The sequence below is a fragment of the Melopsittacus undulatus genome, chromosome 4 (genome assembly GCF_012275295.1).
Source record: "Melopsittacus undulatus isolate bMelUnd1 chromosome 4, bMelUnd1.mat.Z, whole genome shotgun sequence".
Taxonomy (NCBI): domain Eukaryota; kingdom Metazoa; phylum Chordata; class Aves; order Psittaciformes; family Psittaculidae; genus Melopsittacus; species Melopsittacus undulatus.
This window is the reverse complement of record NC_047530.1, coordinates 39,114,690-39,136,144: the sequence shown is the minus strand read 5'-3', so window position 1 is coordinate 39,136,144 and position 21,455 is coordinate 39,114,690.

The following is a 21,455-nucleotide window of genomic DNA, read 5'->3' as shown; positions in this document are numbered from 1 at the left end:
TGCAGAGACAAAACAGCTTCAATCAATAATTACATTGCTTTGATTATGTCAATAAAACAAAGGGTTGATTGATTGACCCACCTTTCCTTTATTCATGTAACACTGAATGAAAGGAGGAACATCCCTTAAAATAAATGAGACCTGGTCAATCTATTCCCCTCAGTCTTAGTGTTTCTCATTTCTGGGCTAGAAAAAAAAAAGTTTGGTTTATTTCCTGGTTTAAGGTCTGAACATTTGTAAAATCTATTCCCTTCACAGTAACTGTAACATAATGTAGATCCAGGCACCTCTGTGGTTCTAGATTTAGGCCCTGTGAAGAGAAAATCATTCCAGTCTGGAAAAAAGCCAGATGGAAGGTATTCCCCCATAACCACATCTCTGCTGCTCCCTCAAGGACTCTTCTCTGGGTCATTGTTTAGCATTTCTGGTTTTCTTTGGCAAAATCTTTGCTGTAATAATACACAGCAAGGCAAGAGAACAACATAACGTTAACATGAAGAGCATATGGTCTACGCAAAAGAACACAACAATATTCTCATTTTCCACTTTTCAAAATTGTCACCATTTCACTTTCATCCTAACAATAATTGCCATTTTTCTTAGGTTACACAAAGTTACAGTGTAATTCAGTCCACTGCAAAAATCAGAGACTGAAAGAGAAGTAGTTCATTGGTCCACTGTGCTTTTTTTGAACAGTTATCATTACAAATTATTTAAAAACTCCTTTTGTGCAACACCTGCAGATAAACATAGAGGAGATTCAAATTTAAAATGACACTAAATGATAAAGAAACTCCAAATGATGCAAAGCTTTTCTGACTTTGCTACAAGTGTAGGAGTGAAGACCAAATTTTCCCAAAACCTTGAAGTCCAGCTTTCCTTTGAATCCTAGAACTTCTGTAGAACCATGTATTACAGTAGAAGTAATAGAAACTGAGGGAAGGATGGATGCACACTTTGGACTCAGAAGTCATCTAATTGTGTGGGTATTTATACAATTTTTCTACTTTTTTGCCATCCCCAGTTCCCTCACTGGAGAGCATCTGAGGTCAGTCGTGTCTCATGGTTGAACAAACGCCACTCCTGTCAGCTACTTTGCCCAGGTTAATGTTTGGCACTAGAATGAGTCCCATGCTAAGTTGTTTATCACAATTACTGTGATAACATTACTTTGGCAGTACCTATGGTTATAATTTGCTTTTCTAATCCACACAACAGCCTGCATATAGTTTGTTGTAGGGAGGGCATGTGGGTTTAGTTTTATAATTCAACACAGGAGCTTTGTTTTAGCACAAAGTAATAAAAAGTTCAGTGTGGATAATGAGCACAAGTAGGTCTGAGTCTAGCTGCTTATCTGATTATGCACAAATTTCTCTTTCAAATATTCTCCTGCATGCACTGTAATCAAACCTGTCCACAAACAAATCAGTGTTGTCCTTGATTGTTTTTGTCCTCTCTGCTGCCAGATACGTACCCTTCACAGGGACCAAAGAGTGATATGACCACTGATTTCAGTGGGGCCCAGATTTCAATCTTGATCTTCTCTGGTCCAAAGGAAAATGTTGAGAGTGTCTCCAGGGACGCAGGTACTCACAGAGAAATTCAAAACACTTTAAGACACTGCTGCAGCACACAGGGTTGTCAAAGTAGCAGAGAGCCTTCCATATTGATTAGTTCCATGTTTAATGTATACGATACTCTTGCAGTGTTTGCAAATAACCTCTTTTGTATGAAAACAGCAATGGCTTAGTCAAAGCCAGATCAAAGAGGCACGCATGATTCACATCCACTAAATAAACACTGATGCTTGATGGCAGTAATGCAGCTATTTATATTCATTGCCTGATTTAACCAGTGGCATTCCTTTAATATGATAATAAGCACAGGCTGTTTGCTATGAAAAAAAAAAAAAAGATACTTGAGTGCTAAACTTGCTCTTAACACCAAATGAAAGTGATATTGGTGGGCAAGTTGAGATGTGCTAATTAACTTCCCCTGCAGACAAAATCAGAAGCTTAATTTTAGATTATGCTCTGGAATTTCATGCGAACAGATAAGCAGGCAACTTCAGTGGAAGTTAAGCACTTGAATACATTGGAAGGTATTCCAGTAGCTGAGTCTCATCAGTGACCTCTGTGTTTCATTGGAATCGCAACCCTGCAAATCTATTACTTCATCTCTTTTCTGGTACCTGGTGCTGCAAAAATGAGGGCAGAGCACTCTTAAAGAGTATTATCATCAGTGACTACAGCCCAAAAACCCCAAAAACCAGTATTAAACTGGTATATAACCAGCAAGTAGCTCTCAGGAGCAAAAAGTACCAGAAAGCCAAATGACAGACACCTCCTCCTATTGAAAGGGAACCTGAGCTGACCTTGTGCCATCAGCACTCTTGGGTGACCTGCACTCAGCAAAACAGCCTTCCAGATGCTGCTGTTCCATAGCCGCTGCTGGTTACTGTCATATTGCAGGCAATCCTTTGCCTGTGATCTGTATTACTTAACCAAAAGAAGACAGAATGCATTAGAATGAAAATACTTCGCAATGAAGAAAATAACCTGGAAGAACATGCTGAAAACCTGTCATTGTGTTCATTCCCTGTTCTTATACTTTCCCCCCGCACAACTATCAGGTCACTGCTAGGAACAGGATACTTTGTTAGAAGGACCTTTAATGTGGCCCACTGTCACTTCTCCCCTCTCCCCACTTCATGTCTTATGGTATTCACATGGCACCATACTGACTACTGTGAAAGCAATTTCAGTTTTATCTAGAATCATCCATGCTGCAAGAGTATGCATTCTTCACCCTGCTTCTAATAATGATTTGATTTGCACTGGTCAGCTGTGCCCTTGGACAACATGAAGATGTTAAAATCATTAAAAACAAATGAACAATGAGACAGTATCAGGGGAATTACAGGATCTTTTGAATTTGACCATGAGACTGATAAAAAGAGCAGGTTCTAACAGAAAATCAACAATGAGAAAAGTCCAAGAATGCAGATTCTGATGGACATTGCACCCAGGATGGTATGCAATTATTTTGAGAAAGTCCAGAGCTCTACAGATATCTGTCTGAGTCATTGGGAACTAACCCAATGTAAACACAATGGACAGACTCTTTAAATCTATTAGCATCGTCACAGGAATAGATAGGGTAAAATTAAAAAAGAAACAACCAATAACCCACTAGAAAAACCAACCAACCAACAGAAAAAAAGCCAAAACCCACAAACCCGACACAATTGCATGCAGACAGGGCTTCAGAGTTTTCTCAAAAAGTATCCTTATCCTTGTTTCCTTTCAGTATTCCACTTCAGTAAGAATAATACTTTCTCTCCTATGCATACCCAAAAATTCATAAACTCTGTTTCCATCCACGTTATAGATAGAAAGTAATAGATTTGTTTTTATTCAGCTCTTTTGGGAAATTTCTTCTTGAAACTGTGACATGTCAGAGCATAGGCAAGTTAGATTTGAAATCTGGGACTTTTGCCTCCACCTTCATGTACATTTACCTTTCTCCATAATTTACTATTAGTTGATCTATTGGTAAACTTATCTGATTTGGATAAAGACTGTTCTTTGATGGCCCTGTGTGCCATAAAATAGCAGCTGAATTCTATTTCCTGTATTGCAGATAAGGCTGCTTCAGTTTTAGAGTTGCGCTTTGACTTATTTGCTGATTTGCTTGATAAACAGAACAGCTTAAAGCCTTGAAGGAAGATGAATACATGTTGTGTCAGAATAGCACAGAATAACTGGGTTGCTAGTACTTCAAAGACAGCTTGCACTTCCTTATTAAAGAGCTGAAAGAGAAATGAATTCGTTATTTCTCCAATAATTAATAAAGAAAGTAGCTATTACTGTAACCAGCAATTTTGAAAGAGAGATTTCAAATCTTTATGTGTGTCCAACACACTGATAAAAAACAACACTAATTACAACTTGAAGGAAACACCAATCTCTTCAGAGATTTTTGCTTGCATAATTGAGAGTGCTTGAACTAAGATGCTCCTTATAACTCTCATATCCTCAGCAACATCTAATGACTCAAACCTGCTTCTTCAGAGGTAAATTTGACACTGTCCCACAACCCCAAATATACAGATGTAACAGTGCACCTGCAGACCACAAACTGTTGCCTTGACTCATAATCATACTATGTCCTGCAAAGATACCTTGAAAATACATCTGTTTCTATGGTTTCTGTCACTTGGTTGTCACAGGGGAAATCCTCCCCTTGTCTCAGACAGCTGCATTCTTCATTCATTAGGAAACTATTATTAGTTTCAGGTAACTACTTTCATTTCCTCCAAACTCTTCTGAGGTTTAGATCAATCAGAGATTCTTTACAGACATAGTGTTGATCTGGACTGCAAATTAATTTCAGGGTACTTAACATTTAAAGAGTTTGGACGGTAGGCAGTCATATAAATGAATTTTATTTAGCTATTCCCCCAGTGTTTGAAGAGGTTGTGTATTGGTGTTTCTCTGTAAATGCCTGAAGACTGTTCTCGTAGCCTTTATGAAGTTGCTCAAATTGAAAAATGTCTGTAGGCAGTAAATGCCCTTCAGTGTAACTTTGAAAAATACATTATATTCTCCAGGAGTGTGGCTTTTATTTGTCTTTTGTAGTATTTGTATGCTGTTTTCCAGCTTCTATCTAGTGCTATCTTAAGATGGATGATTATTTTACTGAAAATAGTTTACCCACCTCTTCCAACAAACCTCTGTAAAAGTGATCCTAATTTTGTTAATGTAAACTCAAGATGCCCCCCAGTATGAGAAGACTCAGGCTGAGTGCTGGTTGAATCGTTTGCTTTTCTGGGAATACAGTATCTCTTAGAATTGGTTGAAAATGCAAAGCTCTCTATGAATATGAGGACTGCCTGGGAGCCCGCAGTGCGTTCTCTGCATCTATGAAAAAGTGTTGCATCACAGCTATTGCCAATGCAGGCTGTTTTCTATTCAGTTCTTACAAAAGAAACCTGGAGATCAACTGCCTTAAACTGCTGTGGGAAAGATAAAACGTGGAAGCTTGATTTTACTAGCAACAGTCAGCCTTTCCACCCTCTAGTAAGAGAGGAGATCAAGTAACACCTACAGTGGCTAGAACATTTAGAGCTAAGCAAAAGGTGTCCCTGCTCATGGCAGGGGGTTGGAACTAGATGATCTTAAGGTCCTTTCCAACCCTAACTATTCTTTGATTCTATGAAAAGTAAATACTGCAATCCTACTTCCTCTTGAAGAAGAGATGTAACACATGGAAATGAATGAAAAAGCAATCATTACAGGCTGCAGCTGTTTGGTGTGCTGGGAAAAAAACCACTGCCCGCCTACAGGAAGGCAGCCCAAGACTAGTCTCTTGGATAATATTCAGCTTCCATTGCTTAACTTATTGAAAGAACTTCGTGAAGACAGAGATATGGTTATTCAGCTTACAGCTTAGGAAATTTAGGAATAAGGAAAGTGAGGCAATTGGCCCAAAGGCAAATTGGTGCCGGACTTGTGAAGAGACTTTATTACACCACTCTTACTGTAACCACTAATCAGCACAGCCTCCAGTCCTAAAGGAAGAGGGTATTTTAGCAGTGACATCCTAGTACTCCCTCGTACAGAGGTAAAATACAGAACATGGGTGAGGGCCTTATCTCTATTCTGGCACTCCTCCATCTGCTAAAAATGTCCTACAAGCCCTTGTTCCTGCCAAGGCAGGTCTCCTTTCTTTAGGCTGTCCTGGAGAAAATCCTAAGGCTCCTTAATGAGGGCCCTCTCTACCTCTCCCATTTTGGTTCCCAACAAAAATGCAGTTTTCCACTCTCCAACAAGACTATCTGGGGAAGAGTCCAGCTGGAACAGCAGTGCCAAATAATGGAAATCACCAGAAAAATGCAAGCTACATTCATGAATGTATTACCAAAGAGTGACCTCCTGTGTCTGTACCAAGTGTTCTCATCTCTTTATGGAGAACAGCTATCAGAGTATGAAGCAACAAAAAATATACTGAAAAAATCAGAGGAAGATTCTGCAGAAATTAACACTTTCCTCTATGAATTCCTCACATGCACAAGTCTTAGTGCCTTAAAATTTTATCGGTGCCGCACAGCATACTCAACAGTAAACAAGCAAGTAATAAGTTCTAATAATGGCTCCTGCTATAAATTTGTCTGCTGAAATTTTGTAGTACTGTGTGAAGGCAGGAAAAAGTCTACGACGTGCATGAATACTGAGGACTCACTGCACACCTGCACTGGACTGAGAACTTCATTTTTTAACTTGGCTTCAGTTGTTTCTCTGCTGCATTTTACCTCCCTCCAAGATAAAACACAGATGAGGAATGGTAAGAATTCTTGCAGATGTCACAGGCAAATAACAACTTAAAAAGAACAACAATGAAATGCCCTCTGTGTGTGCTCCCTCTGAATGGATAATCATCAACACTATGCTACTCTCTACCTGCAGGCCAGAAATGGGGATCATTTGGATTCTGCTGGCATCCAAATACAACAGCCAGATGAATGCCCACCAGAAAAGGCTCTCCTGGGGCAGATGGCACTCTGTAATATACTGAGACTCTCTCCTATCAAGGCACTATTACCAAAACACCAAGTTCTTATAACAGCAAGTTTCCTTGCTGTAAGATACAAGACTTCTTAATTTGGATGGACTCAAAATCAAAGAAAAACATTGGAAAGCTTTGATATCGGAAGGCATGTGTTATCCATCAAACAGAACCTGGGACTGGTGCACATTCACAACAGCTATAAACAGCTGCTTCCTAGACAGATTTCTATGCTTTGACAGTTTTTCCCAGCATGAACTTGAACCAAAAACTCAGTGTTCTGCTCTTCAGAGAATTCAGTAAATTCACACAAGAATGGGATTGTGGTTTAGACATTCCTACCAATGCCAGAGACTGTGCACGTAGTAAAATTGACCAGGCAGGCAGTTCTGTACAGTGGGGACTGGCAGCTCCCAATTCTCAGTTCTAGAGTTACATGGTGAGCCAGGGTCAGTATTTTCTTGGATTCCCAGCTCACCATGACAGAAATCCAGCTTTCACACAACTCTTCCTTTGATTCATCCAAACCAGCAGTCTCTAAACCAAATGCTTCCTGCTCAATCCTTTGTTTCTTGGGAAAACATTTGGCCCACTCAATCTACATACAATCTTCTCTAAGAGCTCTACTGCTTGTACCTCTGTACTTTGCACCTTCCATTCCAGCTCCTCTTGGGATTGTTGCCCAGCGTTGGGACTGAGCAATAGCAGGGTGCAGACAGCAACCTATGTCCTTAGCCTTCTGACAGCTCATGCTATTGATTTTCTTCATCTTATTGGCAAAGCAGGGAGGGGAGGGACAAAAGGCCTTTGTTATTGCTCTGCGCAGCCTGTGAGCCAGAACAGAAACTAGCTGGGTCCCTCCGATGCCACCATGCCCAAGGGACTCCAGGCAGAAGCTGTAGTGAGGACAGCAAAGGCTTAGCCTTCCACCACAGGGTTAGTTAATGAAGCAGAGGAACCTGCAAAGCTTGTAAGAGTGGGACCCAGAGGAGTCATGCCAGATAACTTTTTATTTTCTGATTTTACTTTTCAATTAAATTTGACATTTTTGAGAGTGAGCTTGGTTACAGACTATTAATCTGTGGCTGAGAGCCAAGGAAGGAAAACACTTGAGTGAGAAGAACTGAACACTGAAAAGCTTTGTCTGCAGTACAGCATGCTAAGATATTTTAAGTGAGCTTTGAGAAAATCAGTGGCAGCTCTCTCCTGTGTAACACAGACATGTTCATACAGCACTTTCAGAAAAGGAAATGGCCACATTTTCAAGCCTATTTTCTTCCTTTCTTTTACATGCAGAGAGCATACCAGCTAGTGAAAATTGAGCACTAACTGGTATTTGCCACCAGCTGGGCAAAGCTGTCGTAATCTAGCTAAAGTGAAAGGATTGCAACCTTGCAATGGACTGAGGACATCTAACTGGACTTTCAGAAGTGGCTGAATTTCCAATTTCAAGTATATCAAGATCAGACATCAGAGAGAGAAGTGTCATGATTTTTATCTGAAACTTGATCACCTAGAGCAGCTAGAAGAGATCTGCATTTGAGAACCAGTTCATACCCAGTTCTTTGTGATATCAGGATTAAAAAATGAAAGCAAACAAAAATAATACTATGAAGTGAAGCTACCACTTAATTTCATTGCACACTTCTGGAACCATGGTTTTGACACTTAATCCTTAGGGTCCTTATTGACTTGTTGATCAAGAAAATAAAATTCATTTTTAGCAACGGAATAAAATAGAACCTCAATTTGCATTTTTTGGAAAGATCCGAGATCTGGATTTGAACATTATGTCTTGGATACATCCCTTAAAACAAATCAACAAAAGGAAACTAAAACCACATGTGATGGGAGTTAAACAGGCACCTGTAATCTCAGAATGAACAAGTGTCAAATGGATGTTTCCTCTGCAAGTTTTGGAAGCAGCTTTTCTGTCACCTGTCTCTTGCATGCAGGAAGCCCTGGAAAAGTTTGCCAGTCAAATAAGAAATGGAAAGCATTCAGAAGCAGATGGAAAGGATCTTTACAGAAAATTTCCATTGTGTTAATGCTTTGACCACAACCAGGCAGTAACAGAATACAAATCACTATTAAAACAACTTATTGCTGTGAGAACTGTAGAGCAAAATGAAAGAAAAAAAGTGACCTCACTGGTAAAGATTATAATCCCTCTTCAGTGCCAGTCCATTAATGATAGTAGCTGTTACAGCTTTTCATCACAGTGTCTTAACCCTTTAGCTTAAGCTATAATTGCCCGTTCTTGCTAAAAAGTTATTCACGTGCCAGTGAGGAAGGGCTTAAAGAGTCTTTTTATATCACTGAGCTCATCTGTAGAAGACTTTTGTCTGATTGCTGCTCAGTAAATTATGGTTATGTATGTTAAGATAATTATGAATGGTTTGTTTAACAAAACAGGAAATACGGAGGTTTTTCAGCATTTAACCATTGCTGAAAGCTCTACAAATCAGAAGTTCAACAAACTTCTTTTCTGTATACCTATTTTCTGTCCCTGCTGTTCTGCATTTTTGGCAAGCAAGAAGAAAACTTGCAGTGAAAGTCATTTTTGTTTATGTGCAAGACTCAGAAGCATGAGTTCATAATGTATTACAAATATGGCCAAAGAGTACAGATGTAGGTAATAAAAACCAATGGGGAAATTAAACCCAGCTGATATATTCAAGCACTGTCATTGAAGCAAACCTCCTGAACTTTAATGCATTAGAGAAGCGAAAGCACTGCCAGTGCAGTGGGGCTGTTTACCATGGAAAGTACTACTCACCTGAAGACCTATCCCTTAAGTAGGTACATATAACTGCTCTGAGAATAGTTACTAAACAGTTTTAAAGAGTAGCCTCATCTACAGCACTAAAGTTCTAAGGTGACAGGCTCTAATCCATGCTGTTTTCATTTTCACCATGAGGCTATTTTCATATATGTTCTAGATCTAGTTTTACAACAGAGTGAAAGGGAAGTAGGATGAGCCTTGTCTTACATTTGGCAAATGAGGGCATGGACATTTTGAGAATAATCTAATGATTTTTGTGCCAAAGTAGACATCCTGACATCAGTGTTTCCCAGAAAGCTTACTATCATACAGGGCTTCGCCTGCTCAGAGAGCATTGGTCCTGCAGTCTTGAGATATAGTTGTAAATATCAGCACACATGTACACTAGGACAAAACCCTAGCAGAAGGCACGAAGAAAGTTAGAAAAAGATAAAGGGTGGTCATTTATGAAAAGTTTTGTTCATGTTACTTTCCATGACACCTAGGGATCTCTATGGCAGTAGCAGGAAGACAAGACTCACTTCTTCACGACAGATTCCAATTATCTCAACCATGAAACTAAACTGTATATAAACTGTAACAAAATGCTGCATCCCAACACCCATTTTAGTACACAGTCCCAATTCACTCAGAGTGACACACAACACAGTACAGTTTTCACTCTAGAAAGAAAAAAAAAAGATATGGACCATTGTCATAGTGTGCTGACATTTACAAATGGAACAATTTTGATGCTATAGACAATCTCATTTCAGAGTTTTCTAAATTTTGATTCTATATCCTTTTGTGATTTTTTCATCCAGAGTTGAGAAGATGAAGGAGAAAGGAACATGATGAGCACGTCATAAGATTGTAGAGGTTGTAGCAATTTGAATTCAGAATATTATGATATTCAGGAAAGACACACACACACACACTGAGTTACTCTGAAGTTTGTAATTTTAAGTAAAATTTTGCCCAAATATTATATTCAGTTGCATGCAGGGAGAATGGTTAAAGCCTCAAAGATGAATCAACAGCTGCAGTGACTAATAGTTAGCTATAGATTAGATCATCTTCAGGATGTGAAGAGAATGCTGTGTCTGCACTCTTCAAAGCAGAGTGAACTGACTTAGATGACCACAACCCTCCTGTGGATTGCTTCCCCACTGTCCTGGGTTCAGCAGTAGCAGTCATTTTTAAATGGGCTTAAACCACAACACCCACATGCTTATCTGAGCTGATACAAATGTTACCTTCACGTTGCCTCTCTCCCATGAGTAGCACCCATTGCCAGACTCTGCATCCCAACCTGCTGCCATATAAAACAGGCAACAGAAGTCATGATTAGAACAGGTCTGGTGAAGGAAAAGGACAGAAAGGAAGACAAATGGAAGGGAAAAGGGGAGCAAAGATGAACACTGTTCTGCTTTGTTGGGTGAAGGAGAGAGGCTCAGTTATGAAACCAGGCAGAGTTTTGGCAGTTTGGGCACTCTGCAGGACCAGCTGTGAGTGCTGTATGGACTAGATTTCATGGAGACATTGCACTGAGTTACTGAAAAAGATACTACAATAAGCATGCTTAGAGGGCGGAGTTTCTCATTAAAAACTATAGGAATGAACAAAGGCCTCTGCTTGCTTGCTTTTTTCTTTAATTGAAAAGTTTCTCACTTTGTTCATATTCCCAATAGGATTTCATTGCATTCATAGGACAATCAGAGGCTCCCTCATCTGGCTATGTTTAATACCTATAAATTCCCATCAAAATCTTTGCAGAAGAGTAACAAAAAAAATCTGTTTTATATTATTAAGTAATAATAATTAAGACTTAGAATCCTGCAGGAATCATATTTATGATAAATTATTCATATTTTCTTTCTTTCAGTGTCAAATCAACTGGCACATTTGCAGCACCTAATTGAATGTCACAGCTGTAACTCAAAGCCAAGCAAGATAAAGAGTACCAAGAAAAGAAGGGGAAGCAAAAGAATTCTCATTCTCTTCACTTTTTTCTCAAAAGATCAAAACTTACAATAAGATAGATGTGAATTTAATGAAATTTGGAATCTGTATAAACCAGGAAATAATTTTGTTTGAACTTTATGTTCAGTTTTAGAATAAAATACTTCTAAATCCCTTTACAACATTAAATACAGGCTTCTGTAATTGGAGCTTCTGTCTCAGTGATATTTCCATGACATCATGTCCAAATCCTGATTATATTCCATTTAAATTGTTAATAGCTTTTACTACAGATCAGAGTCTTTGCAAGTCAGTTTCTGAACATGGGTAAATCTTATTGCTGTATCACTCTGGGCTCAGAAAAATATGCCAAATTCTGATGGCTAAACTACAGAAATCACATTATTAGGACTGAATTGGCCCAATGTTATTTCATATTTCAAATATACACTATCTGTCTAAATGCTGTATTCAAGTAAGTGTGCATAGGAAGATCATGCAAGCAGGCTCCCAACTGTCATGGCCCTGAGGGCACTAACCAACCTGACTGTCCTTGTATTATCAACACTCTTTCCAGCACAAATCCAAGACATAACCCTATACTATTATGAATAAAATTACTTCTACTCCAGCCAAAATCAGCACATTCTACCTCCTTTATTCCATACCATTTATGTCATGCTCAGGTCCCACATGGTACAATACATCCTCATTAACCACCACCCTGCTTCCTATCCTTTCATACAATACACAGTTATCATTCCCTTAATCTATGGACCACCCCTGTGAAATGTCTGTAAAATGTCCACAAAGGCCTACAAAATGTCCACTGAGTTCATTTAGCCTCTCGCTTTGGACTCCATCTGTTATGGTGGTCACACAGGACAGGAGAGGAGGTGCATTGCATGGAGCTATTTGGAAAGCCAGCTCAGGCTGGGACTGCTGTACATACACTCATTCTCGTAAGGCTTGTCCTCCATCGGTTCAGGTGGTTCCTGCTACAGTAATTCCTATAACATGCAACTTAATTCATGGTTTACAACAATTTAAAGGTACATCCAGTACAGTCTCCATCCCTGTTTCCTTTGGACCAAGTTTAACATTGCAATGAACAACTCCCTTTGCTCATAGCCTGGCTAGCTCCAATGGGTTCCTGCTATAGTAATTCCTATAACATCCAACTAAAGTAAAGGATTATTTTCACCCAGGATTAAATCACCTTGAGATACACACTGGGCTCCCCCATCCTTCTGCATTACCTACCAAGTGCATCCAGGTCCTTGAGCAAAAACAATCCCACAAATACATTTACTCTTTCCCGAGGAAGGAATAACCCAGACTCTTTTTCTCAACAAGTTCCTTTTAAGTACTATAGGGTTCTTATCTCTTTCCACACTGCACAGGGGTTTTGATTGGACAGAATCAGGTCAACTGGCAGATCTTCCAGTGTTAACTAACCAAGTGGTTTCTCTTAAATGTGTATCCCAAGGCTTAAATGTCCCAGCCTTCAGTGTAGTTTTTAACAATCTATTGTATCATTCAACTTTCCCAGAGGCTGGTGCATGACAGAGGATGTGATACACAAAGTTAATGTCATACTCCTTGGCCCAGGTGTTCATAAGGTTGTTTTGGAAATGAGTCCAGCCATCCAGTAGTTGCTTCCACCACTGTAAGCACATGCTGCTTGCCATGGCAGGTTCATGATAGTGTGATATAGTCAATCTGCTAGGCTTCTTCGTATTGATATTTCAGTCATAATCCTCTACCAGAGATGCTTGGCCTGCTTAATTGCAGCATGTTTCATATTCATGAATAGCTTGTGCAATAACTTTGATGGTCAAGTCCACCCCTTGACCATGAACCCATATATATGTTGCATCTTTTCCTAAATATTCTGATTTGTCACAGGCCCACTAATCTATAAATAGCTCACCTTTATGTATAAAGTACTATCAATTTTTCTCATTTAGCAATGTCTACGTATAGCTGGATGGCTTCTCTGCAAACTGACTCAGTTTACCTTCTCCTTCAGCACACAGCAGCTTTCCACTTTCGACATTTTCTCACAATACAATAGGATCCATCTGTAAACAGGACATATGGCTTCTGGTAATTTATTATACAGAGAGGCCTCTTCAGCACGAGTCACTTCCTCTGGCAATGCTCTCAAGTTTCAGCCCTCTGGCTAGTCCATGATCACATCCAGAACTCCCGGAGGGTTGGGGTTTCCCATTCAAACTCATTGTGTTATCAATGCCATCCACTTATTCCATGTAGCATGAGTTGCACTGCGCATAGAGGAGACCCTCCCTTTAAACATCCAGCCAAGCACAGGCTGCCAAAAGGGGCTGTGTTTTAGTACCAACTACTTCTGAAGTGACTTAAATTCCTTCATATGATGCTGCTATTTCTTTTCAGTTAGAGCATAATGGACTTTAGACCCCCTTGCTCCCCAGTTCCAAAACCTTAAAGGTCTCTCCTGGCACTTTCTGCCAGAGGCTCCAGGTGTGGCCATTATCCCTGGCTGAGGCACAAAGCACAGTTTTCACGTCTTGTCCTGCCTGGACTGTCCCAAGTGCTACTGCATGAGCTATCTGCTATTTAATTTGTTCAAAGGCTTGCTGCTGCTCAGGACCCCATTCAAAGTAGTTCTTTTTCCAGGTCACTTGATGGTAAAGGTTTACGATCAGACTAGAACCCGGAATATGCAGTCTCCAAAACCCCACGACACCTAAAATAGCTTCTGTTTCTTTTTTGTTAGTTGGTGGAGACATTGCTGTTATTTTTTTGTTCACTCACGTTGGAATATGACAACACCCATCTTGCTCTTAGGCAACAGGCATAATAAACAAGGACTGTAGCCTCAAAATTAACTTGCTGCTAATTATGAGGCTTGCACAGGAGTGCAAATAAGCTAATTGGAACTGAGTAGGAAATTGTCTTATCCTGGGAAAACTTCACCATTTCATAAAGCCTTCAAGGTCCCACAATGAGGCAAGATGGGTCAAGGCCAATTAAAATCTTTGCACCCAAACTTAATCAGGTAGCCTTAGGACTGTCCTGTCCTTCTTCCTCCTATTCTCTCCATCCCCACAATGACTAGTCCATTGAGCTTGCTTTAGCTGAGATTTAACAAAATATTGTTTCATCCTTTACTGGGCTGGTTTTGTATTAAAATTCAGGATTCAGCTACCCTGGAAGTTATTTGAATGTATGGTGAACCAGAATATAAATAGTAACAAATCTATCAAGGAAGTCAAGTTGATTAAGACGAAAAACCTTTTTTTTTCCTTATTGTTTAATAGTTTAAGGATTTGGTGCTACAACTTATACGGGGGGGGGGGGGGGGGGGGGGGGGGGGGTGGGGGGGGGGGGGGGGAGAGAGGTCGTTTTCCTCCTCTCTATCCCTTAAGCAAAATGCTGAAGAATGCTCTCAGAATATTTATGAACCCTGCAAAAACTCAGGGAAGGGAAGGTAAACCCTCATCAGACTGCCACTTCCAAGACAACATCCAAGCAGATGAAACTCAGCAATCTGATGTGGCATCTTTTCAACCAGAAACAACAGCTGCTTTCACACCATAATCTTTCTTCTGCCAGGCATTTCAAAAGGTAAAATCTGAAAGTTACAGAAGTCAAAACCTTATGTGAATAATTTTGTTAGAAGTCAAATAGAATTACACTGTGCATAGACATCCTAAAAGGTTGCAACATAATGCTTAGACATATAAAGTATGGGCAGGTTTTGTAGTCATGATGGAGTACAATACAGATTAAAAATAACAACTTAGCCCAGAAGTGCTCTCATGTCAGTTATATGAAGTATGATGGAATAAGGAGTTGGGATGTAAAGCAAGAGTAGCTAAACAGAACAAAAATAGGAACCAAAAGTATTGTATTAGAGCAGAAAGAGGTTGAACACCTCCATACACTCCAGCTTTCAGGAGTCTGGACTACCTCCAAGCCCTGAAGAGAAATGTCTTCTGAAGTTGCAGATGTACTCCATAGAATTCATTGTCAAATTGTCAAAGAGGTCATACAGCCAGAGGACAGCAAAGGAGGAAGAAACATAATTTGGTTAAACGAAGGATTGTTAGCCTGACCACAATTATACACAACATTTTAGAACAAACGTTGATGGAAAGCATAATTAAAGACATGGAAGGAAGTAGAGAGAAATGCTGCATAGGTTTACTAAACACAGAACATGCAAGACTAAACAAGTAAATAATTATTAAGGCTAAGAAGAAGCAGCTGATTCAATCTACCTGGACAGTGGTACAATACTTATTATGATGTGGCATAAGAGAGGAATCGTTAAGTCAGAAACTAGAGATTAATATAAGATTATAAATTAGAAGAAGAACTGGCTAAAGGGGAAATTACAGGGAAACTAGAAGCCTGGAGACAAAGGATAATTAATAGGCAGTTGCCCAGGACTCTATCATAAAATAAATTTGATTCATATTTTCTTTAATGCATCTGGTGCAAAAATGTGATTGCACCATTAAAATTGGCTGTTGTCTCAGAATATAAAGGCATCAAACTGAGGAGGATCATATTGTTATTCAAAGAGAGTTGAATCACCTTCAAAACCAGGGTGAAACATATGAGATGAAAGTCATTTGTATCAAGCATAAGGACAAGCATGCAGGTCAAGCATTCTTGCTATAAATATATCTATTGTGAATAACCAAAGATGGGCAAAACCTGAGAGGGATGGAGAGTCATGGATGATGACGAACTACCAATATATAATTCGGATTGTGGTGCAATAGGTTCCCCAATTTGAACAAGGAGGGGAAACACACCGCATATATCCCACAGAGCAGCGTACATACTGCTTAACAGATAGGACCTTCTTTGTGTAATTTGTTGACTGAGAGGTACACTGTCCATGAAAACACAATCAGTGACCAGTGGGAGAAGAGAAAAGATAAAGGAACCATCAACAAAGACAAGAGCAGCACAAAACCAACTGCATAAATTAGCAATAGGTTTCAAAAGAACACATTAAAGAGGGCAGCTAGGGTAAAGGATCGACTCTCTAACCTTGGAAGCAGTAAGACCCAGGCATAGTCTTGCAGTACAAACAAAAACTACAAAGAAAAGCTAGATTCAAACAGAACTCAATCAGTTGTTGAAGGAGGTTACATGATCTGGCTGTCTGGCCATAGCACTTCCAGTGACCCAGGATTTCCCATCCAGATTTATATTCCTAATTACAAGGTTAGTATTTGTCTAATTTTATCACACTGTAAACACTTTTTAAAGAGACCTGAACTTCTAGAAGTAGGTAGTCCATGGCCTGGATGTTTTCCATAGCCCTTGCTCTGAAGTGTTGCAGAAGAAATCCTTATAGTGCAAGTGAATTCTAGTGCATAAATAATATTTCCCATGAAATAAAAAGGAGAACATTGTCTTGATCCTAAAGAAAATTACATCTGCTGCACATTGAGAAATTATAAAGGGAAGATGGAAACACTGAAAACAGTTTGGAAGAGTCAAAAACTCTCATTTCAAATTGCAACCTTAGACTTTGTTTTAGTAATTTTCAAATGTTATCCCCGCTTCTCCTTTTACATCATCTCCAAAGCAATCAAAGAACACAATACAACTGTAGCAGCAGTGCTCAGGAGTCCTTTCAGAGTCTATATTGAATTTTGTCAGCTACATATTTTGTAGTAAAGGACAGAAAGCCTGGAAAGATAAAATACAGAGTAGGAATGAAGTTTTCTGATCCTGCTGCCAGAGAGCAGCAGACTATTTTAATAATTCAATGAAGGCTACAATTTTGTTTGTGGTTCATGTTTCACTTTCTTTGAAGAGGATCCCCATACAGGGTCAGGGGCTTTTTCCCCTCTGAGAGATAAGCAAGGCAGAAGCACAACTGGATTTCAAAATAACTGCTTTACTATTCATCTTTGAAGGAGCTGTAAGTTTCTATAAGCTTCAGCCCTACTAAATTCTCAGGAAATTCTATAGTGTTTAAAAGGTTGTTACGGAAATTGGCAATCAGCTTCAAATGTATTGGAAGTGGAAGGTAATGAGAAAATAATACGTATGTTGTCATAACCTAGCGTACCATACATCCCAAAATTATCAATAATGCGCTCCTTTAGAGGAAAATATAAATTGAAAGTAGTGGCAAAACTGTCCATTAACAAATGAATATTTGTTAAACATGTGCACTTAAGGAGATCATAACATAGCCTGTGACCATGTGTCAAATGTTTTCCGAGATAACTGTAACTTGGTGCCCTGCTTGATTGGAATTACTCTGCCCTGTGGCAGTGGGCAGATGTTTGGATGTCACATATTCTTCTTAAATTGCCAAGGGAGGAATGTAGAACAGTACTATTCAGCTTTATAGGTGAGCAAAATGTAGTTTCTGAGGGTGATATTTCTACATGACAAGATGCCTCAATCCTCTGTAGCTTGGAAGAACAGTAGACAAAAACTTGAGTATAAGCTACCCAGGTGTGTGGTAGCCTCTGGGAGTTTCCAGTACTGCTTCTAAGGCAAGAGACAGCTCAGGGAGAGGAGCAGATATAACTGAGGTGAACCTCAGTAATAGCATTGGACAAGCAGACCATTGTTACTTCCTTGCAGAGAGGTGACGGCTTACACACAGGCACACATAATGCTCTTATCAGAACACAGAAGTGAGGTTTTCCTTGTGGAATAAATGCTACAAAATATCTAACAAAATGAGACAGATTTAGTGAATGGAGCAAAATAGAGAATAGAAATTTCAGGAAAGAAGGAGTCTATAATGCAAGGCTCTTTTTTTCTGACCACACTGTTGGGCTATATATAGAGGTAAATTTCCCAGTTCTCTATCTGCCATTCCCCAGCCACCTTGTCCCAGACTTCAGAAAAGTCTTGCTATATCAAGTTTCAATGTCTCATTCCAAGTTAATTCACCTTGCTTTTTTAATTGCAGTATCATTATGAATTTAGATAACTAATATATGCTGGAATACACCACAGCTGATTTCTTAATTGCCTATACCATCAATACAACCGTAGACAATCTTTTCCCCTTTGACCACAGTACCAGACAAAAGTATCTTGGCTGAAGTGTTCCTGATGTAGCCTCACTTTCTTCCTTCTCAGCTGCAATTGCAGTCACCATTCCACAGGATGGTTCCTCAGAATAAGGGCTACCAAAGGACAAAATATGTGAGTAGTAAGTTGTTCTCCCATTATTTTGGGATGTTTTTCCCACTTAAAGAATTGAAGGAAAAGTAAACATGACTGAAAGCACAGTAAGTCAGCTTGAGGAGCAGTTCTGATCACAAGTGATAACAAGATGACTGCAAAGTCATCTGTCATGTCAGATTAAATGAAATAGGGTCTGTCTGTGGTAGATTAAATGCACTTCACTTTGATGAGAAATTAAGATCAGCCAAATGCCATTCTTACCTGAATTTTCGGAAAACCTTGAGTCAAAGGAGTATTATCTGCAATATGTGAACCATTATGCAACTCGAGACCATTTCCTCTCATCCTATCGATTGTTAGTTGGGAGAAGAGACCAACACCTACCTCACTACATCCTCCTTTCCCAACACCTACCTCACTGCATCCTCCTTTCAGGTAGTTGTAGAGAGTGATAAGGTCTCCCCTCAACCTCCTTTTCTCCAGCCTTAACATCCCCAGTTCCCTCAGTTGCTCTTCATAAGACTTGTGCTCTTCATTCTTCATCAGCTTTGTTGCCCTTTTCAGCACCCACTCCAATACCTCAATGCCTTTCTAGTAGTGAAGGGTCCAGAACTGAACACAGGATTCAAGGTCCACTCTAACCAGTGCTGTGTACAAGGGGATGATCACTGCCCTGGTCTTACTGACTGCCCTATTTCTGATACAGGCCATGTTGCTGTTGCCCTTCCTGGCTGCCTGGGCATAAGACGTCTCATTTCAGATGCTGTCAACCAGCACTCCCAGGTCCTTTTCCACTGGGCAGTTTTCTAGCCACTCTTTCCCCAGCCTGTATTATTGCATGCAGTGGTTGTGACCCAAGTGCAGGACCCAGGGCTTTGCCTCATTAAACTCATGCAATTGGCCTTGGTCAGCTCCAGCCTCTCCAGATCCCTCTGCAGAGCCTTTCCTACCCTCCAGCAGATCAACACTCCCAGCCAACTTGATGTTAACTGCAGACTTGCTGAGTGAGCCCTTGATCCGCTCGTCCAAATCATTGATAAAGACATTAAACAGAACTGGCCCAGTTCTGAGCCCTGGTGAACACCATTTGTGACCAGCTGCCAATTGAATTTCACTCCATTCACCACCACCCTCTGGCCTTGGCCATCCAGCTAGCTTTTTACCCAGCAAAGCATACACCCATCCAAGCCATGAGCAGTCAGCTACTCCAGGAGAATGCTGTGGCAAATGGTGTCAAAGCCTTCACTAAAATCAGGTAGACAACATCCACAGCCTTTACCTTATCCACTAGTTGGATCACCTTTTCATAGGAGGAGATCAGGTTAGTCAAGCAGGACCTGCCTTTCATAAACTCAGGCTGACTAAGCCTCATCCCCTGCTTGACCTGTATGTGCCTCAAGATGATTTGCTCCATAAACAGAGTCCCTTAGGAGACAGTCCCGATGGGCAAAGGGGTCCAGAAAAGCTGGACCTTCTCCAAGAAGGAAATCTTGAAGGTGCAGGGGCAGGCTGTCCCCCTGTGCAGAAAGATGAGCCTGAGGGGAAGGTAATGGGCCAGGCTGAACAGAGAGCTTCGGCTGGAACTCAGGAGCTGGAATAGGAGAGTTGATGACCTTTGGAAGAAGGGGCAGGCAGCGCAGGAGGACTACAAGGATGATGTGAGGTTACATAGGGAGAAAATTAGGAGGCTCAAAGCCCAACTAAAACTTAACCTGCTTAGTGCCATAAAAGACAATAATAATAAAAAAATGTTTCTATAAATACATTAGCAACAAAATGAAGGCTAAGGAGAATCTCTATCCTTCAATGACTGCAACAGAAACATAGTGACAAAGGATGAGGAAAAGACTGAGGTACTTAGTGCTTTCTTTGCCTCAGTCTTTAATAGCAAAATCAGTTGTTCTCTGGGTACCAAGCTCCCTGAGCTGGAAGACAGGCATGGGGAACAGAATGAGGCTCCCATAATTTATGGGGAAATGGTTAGTGACCTGCCACAACTTCTTCCAAAAGTCATAATCTCTTTTCTTTGAATAAGGTCTAGCCTTTGCCCCTCAGGACTGCCACCCAAGGGACTGTGTCAACGAGGCTCCTAAAGGGGCCAAAGTCTGCCCTCTGGAAGTCCAAGGTGCAGTTCTGACCCCTCCTTACTTCAGGAATTGAAAACTACCATTTTGTGATTGCTGTGCCCAAGACGGCCTCCAACCATCACATCACACACAAATCCTCCTCTGTTTGCAAACAGCAGGCCCAGTGGGACGCCTTCGCTAGCTGGCTCTCTCACCAGCAGTGTCAGAAAATGATCATACACACACTCCAGGAACCACCTAGACTGTGTCCACTCTACTGCTGTATTTTCAGCAGGCATCTGGCATTTTGTATCCTAGATTCAGCCAGATCCACCATCATTTTATTAACAGGAAGGTATGTAACTTTTATTGAGGCAAACGACATACAACAACTGTTCCCGTTGCTATATCAAAACTATGGGCATAGGAAGTGGAAATACAGCCCTCCTTACTGTCTCTGCATTGCACTATAGCCTGTACCTGTATCACCAAGGAGGGGTTTCACTTGATCAAATGCAGCCCTTTACAGTACAGACACCCATATCTGAGCTTCTTAAGTAAATTCCTCGTATGACTAATGGAAAATGCATAGGTTTCTAGTGTACAAATCATCCTAAAGAAGATTTCTCAAGCAGAGAAAATGAACTGTGCCTATTCCCCACTCATTACAAGTGGAGCCTGGAAAAGCTTGGATACTGCAGATTGTGGTGCTGCCTATGCTTATAGTGATACGAAATTACTTCAGGAATTAAAATTGTCCCTTTATTTAGACATTCTTCAGGCAGAAATATAAAACCCAAACTTTGCCTATTTACAAGATTCGACATGGTCTAAGATAATAGTGCGCTGCACCCAGAAGAGCAAAGCTCTCCTGTGTTGAGAGAAAATTTTTAAAAAGGTGAAGTGAACCATTTTTTCTCATGTACTGT